At 36.4% G+C, this 12,151-nt stretch overlaps 1 non-coding gene across 1 annotated transcript; it reads left to right on the forward strand.

Moving 5' to 3' along the window:
- Nucleotides 1-11,333: 11,333 nt before the first annotated feature.
- On the forward strand, nt 11,334-11,440 carry LOC121213368 (small nucleolar RNA R71). Its single transcript, XR_005908750.1, has one exon. It is a non-coding gene; the product is annotated as a small nucleolar RNA R71 (small nucleolar RNA).
- Nucleotides 11,441-12,151: the final 711 nt, after the last annotated feature.

Here is a 12,151-nt window from a genome sequence, read left to right on the forward strand (position 1 = left end):
ATGATTGTGCGAGTTTATCTTTGGTTATGCCTCGTACCCTCTTTCGACATCAAATACAGGTAAAGGGTGTTACAAGCTCATCATATAGTAACTTTCATATTACATGTACATTTCTATGACATAACATTTCAAATTCAAGTTAGCCATGTCAAAACTTTACCCGTTGAATTTATTTGAAATATCAATGGATACGCTTATGTAGTACACTTAAAGCGTACAAAACTGACAATCCGTCAATTCATATCCAGGGGTACCCATTAGAGCACATAATCTGGAAGCACTCTCTCGAGCCAAATAACAGGATGCTCATGTGAGCCCTATAATAGGAAACTTATCCAGGCTATAACAGGAAACTCATAAGAGTTTAAAACAGAAAGCTCATTGAGCTTAATAGGTAACTCCGAAGAGTTATTATCAGGGAGCACTGGACAGCCAGCCATATCAGGAAGCTCAAGAAGAGCCTATATGAGGACGCTCAGAAAGTGCTAATTTTATGTCCACAATAGATGCAAGATCACAACCGATCATATAACAAGATGCTCACAAAGAGCTACGGTAGCCTGCAACACATGCAAGATCACTACAGATCAGGATACTCCCAAGAACCATATAACGAAAAGCTCGAGAGGGCTTATAACAATATGCTCTTTCAAGTTATGGTGTGTCTGCAACATATGCAAAACCACAACCAATCGGGAAATCCTGTATCCATCGAATTCCATCTATTCAAACGGGACTTATACTTTTCGAACAATATTAGGCATGTAATTAATATTATACATTAAACATTTATATAATTCACACATATTCAACATTCAATTCCAAACATATTAATATACATAATCTAGTTACACGAACTTACCTCAATAAGCGTTCATATACAAGAAATCTACTAATCCGATACTTTTTATTTTCCTCGATCCAACTCCGTACTAGGTCTATCCATATCTATGTAAATGAATTTAACATCAATTTAATCCATTACATACTCAATTTAATTCAATTCACACCCTAGGCAAAATTACCATTTTGCCCTTATACTTTTCATAAATGACAATTTTATCCCTAGGCTCGGAAAATGAAATTCGTGCAATTTAATCCTTATTTGAAGCCTAAAACTTTTTTACATATAACATTTACAGCACATATATTTCATAAAAGATAAAAATTTTTCCATGAATTTTACATCTTTACAATTTAGTCCCTAAATCACAATGTCATAAAAATTCACTTTACAAAAGTTGTTTATCTATCAACAACCTTTTATTTTCTACCATAAATTTCAAAATTTCAACATATTCATCCATGGAAAAATTTTAATACTTTGATAACTTTACAAATTGATCCCCAAAATAGCTAGATTAGGTTATTCTGATCTCAAAAATATAAAAATTACTAAAAACGGGACATGATTTGTAACAGTCTGGTTTAGACCCTAGTAGGAACAGTGATTTTGGGACAATATATCTGCATCAGAAAAATATTTAAATATTATTTTTAATGTTTATGATATGTGAATGAGCATGTGTGACAGTCTCGTATGGAAATTTAATCATTTGTGTGCTTAATTTGTTAAAAGGACCTAATCGTGTAAAATGTAAAAGTTGCCTGCTAAATGTTAAAGTGTCTATTTGATATGTCTTTATAAAGGAAAGGTCCTTATGTTGATATTTGACCATTTTAAGCTTGAGTGGACCTTAATGACCTTGTATATAATGGTTTATTAATGTTTAATGAAAGGACAAAATGGTAAAATGTTTATTAATTTTAATATAATAAAACAAAACAAGTTAATGGATGAATTATTCATCCATACTTGCCGAAATTCAAAGGAAAAAAGAAGAAATAAAATCATTTAGGGTTCGACTAAGCTAAAGCTCAATTAAGTATGTGTTTTGATCGATTTTTGATAATTTCTACGTTTTTGTAATCGTTGCTTCGAATACTATCAAGGCCATGTCTTAATTTTTTATTTTTTTTGATGGTTTTGAAATGTGCCATGGATGAATTCATGAGCTTTATGTTGTTATATGATGAAATATGAAAGTTTGATGTTGGGTTTATATGTTTTGTCTTTGGATTTTTGATGAAATTGAGTAATTTGGGCTAAATTGTAAAAATGTTATTTTGAGGGACTAAAATGTGAAATAAATGAAATGTGTGGACTTGTATGAGAGCAATGAATATTCGGTCAAGCATGAGTATATGTAAATTATGTGTATTTTGTGATTTTTTGAATTAGGGACTAAAGTGTTAAAATGTGAAAATGTAAGGGCTAGTTTACAAATTGCCCTAAATTTGTGCTTATGGATTGTCTTGAATGAATGTGTGATTAAATGAGTCAAATTTGAATTTATATAGATCAAGAATTAAAGAAAGCGGAATTAGATCGGGGAAAGTCAAAAGTTGTTAGTAGCCGATTCAGTTTATCCGAATCCGTACGAGGTAAGTCGATATACAAATAAGCTTGTTTAAATTGAATTATTATTATTCATTTGATATTGAATTGTGATGAATGAATGTCTGAGCTAAATATATGCTATCCGAGAAAGTATCGACAAAGTTTCGACGTTTGAAAAGCCCCATACGAACCCTAGGAATAGTTAGGATACGTATGTCATGACATAGGATTTTGTTATGTGATTTCGTGTAAGACCACGTTTGGGATGTTGGTATCGACTTCTGTTTTACGTGTAAGACCATGTTTGAGATATCGACATTGTATCTAATTTCATGTAAGACCCTGTCTGGGACAATGGCATCAATGTTTGATTACATGTAAGACCACGTCTGAGACGTCAACATTGTATATACTTTTTGATCTATCCACATATCCTTATGTTTTCGAATGGTTCAAATGGGCATTCCAAGAAAATGAATAACTTTTTGAAATAATTTCAAATTCAGGTATGTTTACTTTGTATAGCCTATTTTAGAATGAAAGGTAAGTATTTGAATATGAGATTTGTGTTAGCATTGGTATACAAAGTATAAATGATTTGATGATACTTATTTTATTGAATGATATGTTTGTTTGTATATAGCTTACTAAGCTTTTGAAAGCTTACTTTGTGTGTGTTTGCATTGTTTTATAGATATCGAAGCTATTGTGAGCTCGGGGATCGTCGGAGATCATCACTACACTATCGAACCTTATTTTGGTACTTCAAAAATGTTTATATTAAAGTATGGCATGTATAGGCTAGAAGTTGTGGAATTATGTTTTGTGATGTACATATTTAGCCATGTGATATGGCCAGTTTGTGTTTGAACTTATAGTTTGATAATGGTATATGATATGTGATGCGAATGTGAAATTGTGGTATGTTTTTGGTTGGCCAAAAGAAATGGTAAATGTTGAGAAGTTTTGGTACGTTTTGAGCATTTGATTGAATGATGTTTTGATCATATGTTTGGGTATGATTGTAGTTTAAGTTTTGGTATGAATTGATTGATGAATTGAGATTTGAAATGATTGATAATGTTATAACATGAATTATGTATGGTTTGGTATAGATATTGGCTGAAATGGTTATGCATATATGTTTGGTTTGGTGCTTGTAGGTTGACTCAAACTGGGGTGGAAAATTAGCTTTTCAAATGACCTATTTTTGTCCACACGCTAGAGACAAGGGTGTGTGTCTCAGCCGTGTGCGACACACGATCATGTTACACGGTCGTGTGTCCCCTGGGGTACCCTACAATTATAAGTAAGGTTCGAGCACGGCCAAGGCACACGGGCGTGTGGCTAGCCATGTGGCCCAAGTCAGTCTCAACCACAGCCAAAGCACACAGGCGTGTCTTGTAGCCGTGTGAGCAATCAGTATGTATCCCTTGTGTTGACACGGCCTAGACACATGGGCATGTCTAATGCTGTGCAAGGAACAGACTTGATTACACGGGCGTGTGACATGTATTTGTTTGAAAAATGTTTAAGTTCTAGAAAAAAATTTATGTGTTCGGTTTAGTCTCGACTCCTTTCTATGTATGTTTAAGGTCTCGATGACCTATTTAATTGCTCTGATTCGTCTGTTAATGCCTTTAACCCTAGTTCAGCGACTAATATGGGTTAGGGGTGTTACATTTTATTGGTATCAGAGCTCTAGTTTTGTCAGTTTTAGGACTACCATAGCATATGTGAGTCTAGATATACGTGCCATATTTATGAATTGGATAGTGTGATGAATCCTAACATTGAAATGTGCTTTTATATAGAAAATGGATCTCGAACGAGCCATAACGGACGATGTCAAAAGCAATGCGTCTGCTCCCACGCAAAAGACAGCGCCATCCAGTTCTAGACCAGCTATGAGTAGCCGTGATGGTGAGGCTAGACAAGCCTTCTATTAGATGATGAACGGTTGGTTTAGCCAATATATTAGAACCAATCTGGCTGTACAACAACCTCTACCCCCGGTCAATTCTCCGCAAGCTCCTGCTATACCATCAGTGAATCTGATTTAGTTAAGTAAGCCTTTGGTAGATAAGATTAGAAAGTATGGGGCCAAAGAGTTTCAAGCTACAACAAATGATTATGCTGAAAAGATTGAGTTCTGGTTAGTGAACTCAATAAGAGCGTTTGATAAATTGTCTTTGAATCCCGAGGAATGTATTAAATGTGTCGTCTCACTTCTGAGAGATATGACGAACCACTAGTGGAAGACTTTGATATCAGTAGTTCTGAGTAAGCGAGTCACCTGGATTTCTTTCAAGCTGAATTTTGAAAGAAATACATCAGTCACAGATTCATCGATCAGAAACATAAAGAGTTTCTCGAGCTTAAACAAGGTCGTATGTCTATCACAGAATACGAGCGGGAATTTGTAAGACTGAGTCAGTATGCTCATAAATGTGTATCTACGGAAGCAATAATGTGTAACGCCCCAGAATTGAGCCTAGAAATATTGGGCCTTGAGCAAGGGAGCAGTTAGGAGACTACTCATTAATATTTTAGTTAGCAAGAAAGTGACAGAAATTGCATGTTTGTTTTAATGGCTAAAGTGATTTGGGTGTGTTTGAGAACCCTGGGTTCAAGTCTTGGCCTTTGTAGAATTTTTTTATTAAATTAGCTCTTAAATGAATCTGGACTCTAGTACATAGGCTTTATAAATAATTGCGTTTGTTTTAAGCCACAAAAAGCCTTGTGGTCTAGTGACAAGGTGGCGTGTAAAGGAACCTTGAGGTCTGAGGCTTGAGCATTGGCATAGCTCAAATGAGGTATTTATTTTGCAGCTTGGTTCGGTCAATGGTTGTGTTGCAATAAAATTCTGATGGATGAGTGGTGGAGTGATTGGTGGAGGGTGTTGATCGTGTAATTCGTGACAAGTAATAAATATTTATAATGAAGATCAAACCTAGACTAACTATTATCACGACGAAAAGGCAAGCGCACCTATCAAACAATAGTACAGTAATGGCAAGACCGGGATATCGTACCCAAGGGAACCAAAAGTACTAGTAATAATTATCTTTTTATTATCTAGCCTAAGAATAAAAGGGTTTGTTTCAATTAATTAATTATTTAAACTAAGAACGCACAGAGAAAAGAATTGGGGAATTGCTTTTGGGATAATCGATTTACTTGAGACAGTACCAAAGGAAAAATCCACCTCAACTTTACTTGTTATTTTGGCCCGAATCGGACAAATTATTCATTCAACTTGTTCCGTAGAGATCCCTAAGTTATGTTATTATCCCTATTCAAGACTAATAACATCTAATCCCTAGATTGAATAACCAAGACTTTTCTCTAATTAACACTTTAGGGTTGCATTAACTCGATCTCTGGATCCTCTTATTAGGTTTCACCCTAATCCGGCAAAATCTTGTCACCCTATTTCTAGGCGCGCAATCAACTCCGCTTAATTATGGCAAATGTAATCTTAGACAGGGTCTATTCTTCCTCTGAATAAGAGCATGTCTTGAATCAATATCCTGGGATATCAAAACAAGAATTAAGAATACATAATTAAGAACAAGTTAAATATTTATCATACGATTCAGAAAATAATAACAAGATTCGTCTCAGGTTTCATTCCCCTTAGGTATTGAGGGGATTTAGTTCATAACTAAATAAGAAAACATCTCAGAAGAATAAAGAATACAAAACATAAAGAAAACCCAAAACTCCTGAAGGGGAATTGAGGAGAGATCTTCAGTCTTGATGATGAATCTGGCTTCTGAGATGGATCAATCGGCTTCCTTGGGGTAATTCCTTACCCCTCTTCTCTGTATCCCCTTTTCTCATCCTCTAGTGCGTATTTATAGGCTTTGGAATGCCTAGAAACCCTCCAAAGTGGCCTTTTTCGAATTGGACTTAACTTGGGCTCAGCAGGGACACGCCCGTGTGACACGGCCGTGTGACGTGATTGCCAGGCCCTGTTCGATCTGTTAAATTGCACACGGCCGTGTGGGTTAATGGCCAGGCCGTGTGAATCATGAAAGCCTTGGTCGACACCCTCGAAGGACACGGGCGTGTGAGCTGCCCGTGTGGCAAGGCTTAAGCCATGTCATCTTCTCGATTTGGTCCGTTTTGTCCCTTTTTGGCTCATTTTTAGCTCTTTTTGACTCTTGGTGCTCTCCTGAGTACAAAACATGAAATTAAAGCATATTAGGAGCATCGAATTCAAAAATTATAATGAGAAATCATCTATAAAATGCATTAAACATGGGGTAAAAATATGTATAATTTACGGTTTATCAAATACCCCCACACTTAATCATTTGCTTGTCCTCAAGCAAAATTCTCAACTCATAATCAAAATAAATCCTTCTCAACTTATAATTTCTATCAATAATATCTCAAATTAATCCACAGGTAATCATACATTGAGAATTTAACTAAAAGAACATAAAAGTTTCAATCATTCCAAGTTGAGCATTTTATCCCGAAAATATAAGTGTCTTCCCTCATCTAAGTAATTACCTTTAATTTAGAATATCACAGAGTTTTACATCCTCACTAAAGATTCACTCAAATCACTCGAGGTGTTTTAAGGACAATAAAGGAAGCACTAAATAGTCAATAATAGAAAGTCATTACCATAGGCTTGCATGAAAATCAAATCTCTACCACTTTAATTTTAAGATGATACATCAATCAAAAGGTCTTTAGAGGGTTGTAATGATGCTTGGTTAGGGGGTGTGGCCACAAGCTAAAAGAAAGGGTTAGAATCGAGATTGAATTGAAAAGTTGCCTAACTAGAAAAAGAGTTAATCCTCACTTGCGTACAACAGAGCTTCTCTCAGAATATGAAATTATAGATATGCATACATAGTTGTGTTTTTTTTTAAGAACAATTTAAATAATATAGACTAAATATCAAGAACAAAACATAGCTAGGTAATCCATTCAACTCAAATCTCGACAAAAATAGGGATTAATTTAGGGGGTTTCAACAATAATGGGTTAAAGGTTAATATTAAAGGTAATACAAGAATTGGTTTGTTGGGCTCAAGGGGGTTTACTAGGGGTTAATCGTGGAGGTAGGCTTTTCATGGCATGAGTGGGTTAATTCTAAGTCCCTTAATCATTTTGATATATCAAATCAAATGGTGTGGTCTCAACATGCATAATCCTTCTAGAATAACAGTTCAATACTGACGCACTCAAAGCAATAATAAAAGTAAGCATGAAAGGATGAATAGATGCTCAAAAGGCTCAAAAATCTCACAAAAAATTATGGCATTTTGATGTTTAGACTCGTGAATTCTAATTCAAAGTAATACCTAGACTTGGGGAAACAACCTATAATTTAATTTCTTAAAAATTAACTTATCATGCTTAATTCTCTAATGTCTTAAAGTTTAAATAATCAATGCATAAATCCCTATGTTTTAATTCAAAATATATCAATCAAAATCATAAATCAATTAAAATTTATCCTAAATATGATATGCGAGTTTTTCACGAGAACAAGGTGATTATTCAAGGATCTTTTTCTGATAGTGAAATAAATACCCCCCCACACTTAAGATGTACATTGCCCTCAATGTACAATGATAGATGTTAGAGAATAAAAATAAGATAGGGAGAGAAGTGAAACTTCCTGTATGATGAATTCCTCGAACTTAGAGTTTTGGAGAGTGATCGGTTTGAGAGTGGAGGAGGATACTCCGGCAGTCGTAGAGGTTCATTAGGCCATAAGTCCTGCGCGAAAAGAATATTATATCTAGTAGTAGCTATGGTCGTGGTCGAGCAGGACATGGCAGTCGTGGACAACCTTCGCCGGTGGAGTTGTAGTTCCTATGTGATGATGAGCTTATGAGTTCTATATAACTGTGATAAAATCAGGAACTTTTTAGGAGATATTAGGAAGTATAAGGATTCAAAAAGAAATAACCGAAATAAAAAATAAAAATAAAATTCTAAAATCTAATAAAAATAATAGAAATAGTTTCAATAATAAGTAAAAACAGAAAATAATAAATAAATATTTCTAAACATCTTCATCGCTGGATGGTTCGCGAGGTGGGACTGGCGATGAGATGGGAAGGTGTTGACAACTCTGCTGCAAAGTAGCATCAATGTTGTCAAATTATTGAAAACACTGAAGCTCGAATCGGATGAGGTGCTCAAAGATGTTAGCATATGAAGCTGCCACATGAATTGGACGAGAGGGTAGTGGTGGCTAAGAATAGGGATCAGAGAGTGGAGAACGGGAGATTTCGGCTAGGGCTTTTGAAAGGAAGAAGAAAATGAACAGTGATTTGCTTATATAGGAGAGGGTCACATGATCTAGGGCCACGCCCATGTACTTTGAGGGTGAGCCCGTGTTTTTTGAATTTTACGAGATAGTTCATGCTTGGCTACTATCACACGCCAGTGTCTCTTAGGCATGTGTCAAACACGACCTTGTCACACGGCCGTGCCCAGCTTTGTTCGCTTCTCCCACGCCCGTGTTTTATGGTAGCACGCCTATGTAGTATTGTACACGGCTGAATGGCAGGGGCGTGTCTAACGCCCGTGTCCAAGAAACAGAATCTAGCCTTGTCCCTAGCACACCCATGGTTTTTCATTCCCACGCCCATGGTCTCCTATCAAGTTCACCCACGACCATGTCGCACGGCCGTGGGGGATTTATCACACCCCATGTTTTGGAAAAAGCATGTCCTGCTTCCACACGACCGTATCGCATGGCTATGCCTCTTCCCCTATTTGGCCACGGCTTTAGGCACGCCCGTGTGCCTGGCCGTGTGTGCTGAAAAACTTTGCAATTCAAAGATTAAGTTAATGATTCAAAGTGTTAGAAATAAAAATTAAAAATAAAGAAATCAAAATATGTTAGTGCTCGGGTTGCCTCTCGGGAATCGTTTATTTATAGTCTAAGCTCGACTTACCTCTCCGTTGAATGATCATGGTGGTTTGAGGAGTTCATACTCCTCATTCCTATTGTCAATCTTAAAATAAGGTTTTAAACGGGTGTTGTTTACCTTAAAAGTGCTGAACTTGGGATGACTCACCTCCACCGTACCGAATGGAAAAATACTAAGTACCGTAAGTGGGATTTCATTATTCGGTGTGGTAGTGACAATGTGAGGATCAACGGCATCTAGTAAGACTTTATCGCCAACCTTAAGTTGATTAGGAGAGGTATCGGGCTTGTTTTGGCGTAGTTTCGGTTTATCATGTGTTCTCAGTTTGTGTTCTCGCCATTCGTCTAGCTCCTCTATCCGTAGTCTTCATTCTTCATGGACGTCTTTGTTTTCTTCATGATAGTAACACACTGTCTCTGTTGTCTTGGTTCGAGGAAGTTCCTACAAGGACGATTGAATATTAGTTTTATCACCGACAGGTTTTATAGCATTATTTTGAGTTTTAGAGGTTTTGACTGAGTCGCGTGCTTAGAGTGTTACTGTGTCGTCACCTGCATGAAATTTTAGCTCTCCTGTGCCTACATTAATGATGGTTCTAGCAGTTGCTAAAAGGGGTCATCCTAAAATTAAAGGTACCTCGTTATCCTTGTCCATATCTAAGACGACAAAGTCTACTGGGTAAATAAATTTATCTATTTTAATGAGAACATCTTCAATAACACCCTTAGGAAATCTAACTATTTTGTCAGCCAATTGTATGCTCATCCTAGTCTGTTTGGGTTTACCGAGGCCTAATCATTTAAACATTTTATATGGCATAACATTTATACTTCCCCTTAGATCAGCTAAAATATTATTCACAGATAGACTACCAATTAAACAATGAATTGTAGAACTCCCTAGATCTTTTAATTTGTTAGGTTGCTCATTCTTTAGAATAGCTGAGCAGACTGCATTGAGTTCCACATGCGATGTAGCGTCTAATTTTCTTTTGTTAGCTAGAAGTTCCTTTAGGAATTTTGCTGAGTTGGGCATCTGCGAAAGAACTTCAATAAAGGGTAAGTTAATATGTAATTTCTTTAAGAGTTTGACAAACTTACCGAATTGTTCTTCTATTCTGTCTTTCGTAATCGCTTTAGGATATGGCACACGAGGTTCATAATTAGTACTTACCTATTTGGGATCATCATCATTTACCTCTTCTCGACCTTTATTTATTGCGTTGTCTTGTTGTAATTCTGGTTCAGGTGCAATGAATTCTTCCTTATTTGGAGTACTAATTGCATTGAGGTGTTCCCTCGGATTAGGTTCAGTATTACTTGGTAAGCTACCTTGTGATCGTTTGGAGATTAGTTTGGATAGCTGGCCTATCTGAGTTTCGAGTCCTTGGATTGATGCTTGTTGATTCTTAAGTGCTGTCTCAGTATTTTGGAAATGGGTTTTCGACACCGAGATGAATTTAGAAAGCATCTCTTCAAGGTTTGGTTTCTTCTCTTGTTGATAAGGTGGCTGCTAAAAACCCTGAGGATTTTGTGGCTTTTGATTCCCTTGACCACCCTAGGAGAAATTTGGATGGTTTCCTCCAGCCTGCATTATAAGTATTACTGTATGGGTTATTTTGAGATCTAAAGTTATTGTTACCCATATAGTTGACTTGTTCTTCTTCAGTTGTAGGATTGAAGGATTGGTATTCTGTATGCACACCTCCTCCGCTTGAGTCACACCTCATTACTGGATGTACCTGCGTAGAACCAAAAAAACTATCAATCTTTTTATTGAGAAGTTCTACCTGATTAGAGAGCATGGTGACTGAATCGGTGTTATAAACGCCGGCTATTTTTGTTGGCTTAGTCCTCATAACTTGCCACTGATAGTTATTCAGTGACATCTCCTCTATAAATTCATAGGCATCTTCCGGTGTTTTATTGTTGATGGTTCTGCCAGTAGCTGCGTCAACCATTTGCTGAGTCGAGAGGTTCAGGCCATTGTGGAATGTTTGTACTTGAAGCCAAAGCGGCAACCCATGGTGAAGGCACCTTCTCAGTAAGTCCTTGTATCTCTCACATGCATCATAAAGTGTTTCTAAATCCATCTGCACAAAAGAAGAGATATCATTACCTAATTTAGCTATTTTAGCCGGCGAAAAATATTTTAGTAAAAATTTCTCAGTCATTTGTTCCCAAGTAGTGATAGACCCTCGTGGTAATGAGTTCAACCACTGTTTAGCTTTGTTTCTCAATGAAAAGGGAAATAACTGAAGACAAATTGCATCATCAGAAACGCCATTGATTTTGAATGTATTACAAAATTCCAGGAAATTTGCTAAGTGAGCATTGGGATCTTCATCCTACAAACCGTCAAACTGAACAAACTGTTGTATCATCTGAATAGTGTTAGGTTTTAATTCAAAAGTTTTTGCAGCTACAGCAAGTCTAACGATGCTAGATTCAGTTCCTGTTAAAGAAGGTTTAGCATAATCATACATAGTACGTGGAGCAGGATTTTGATTAGCCGCAATTGCAGGAGGTAGCTGATTGCCTTGGTTTTCAGCCATATTGTCGGTTAGGGTTTGAGTATCGTCTTCTGCTCGTTCTCCGTGTATCGTAAACTATGCCTTATTTCTCTTTGATTTTTGGGAATTGTGCGCTCGATTTCTTCGTCAAAAAGTAATGGTCCTGGCGGGTTTCTTCTAGTCATAAACTATAAAAACCTGCCAAGAGAGAGAAAAAGTAAATTAAGAAATAATAAAATAAAATAAAATTGCAAAAAAATAAATGACTAAAGTAATAAAAATTTAGTGTTCCTAATATTTCAGTTCCCCGACAACGACGCCAAA

This window comes from Gossypium hirsutum, chromosome A13 (assembly GCF_007990345.1).
Source record: "Gossypium hirsutum isolate 1008001.06 chromosome A13, Gossypium_hirsutum_v2.1, whole genome shotgun sequence".
Lineage (NCBI taxonomy): Eukaryota > Viridiplantae > Streptophyta > Magnoliopsida > Malvales > Malvaceae > Gossypium > Gossypium hirsutum.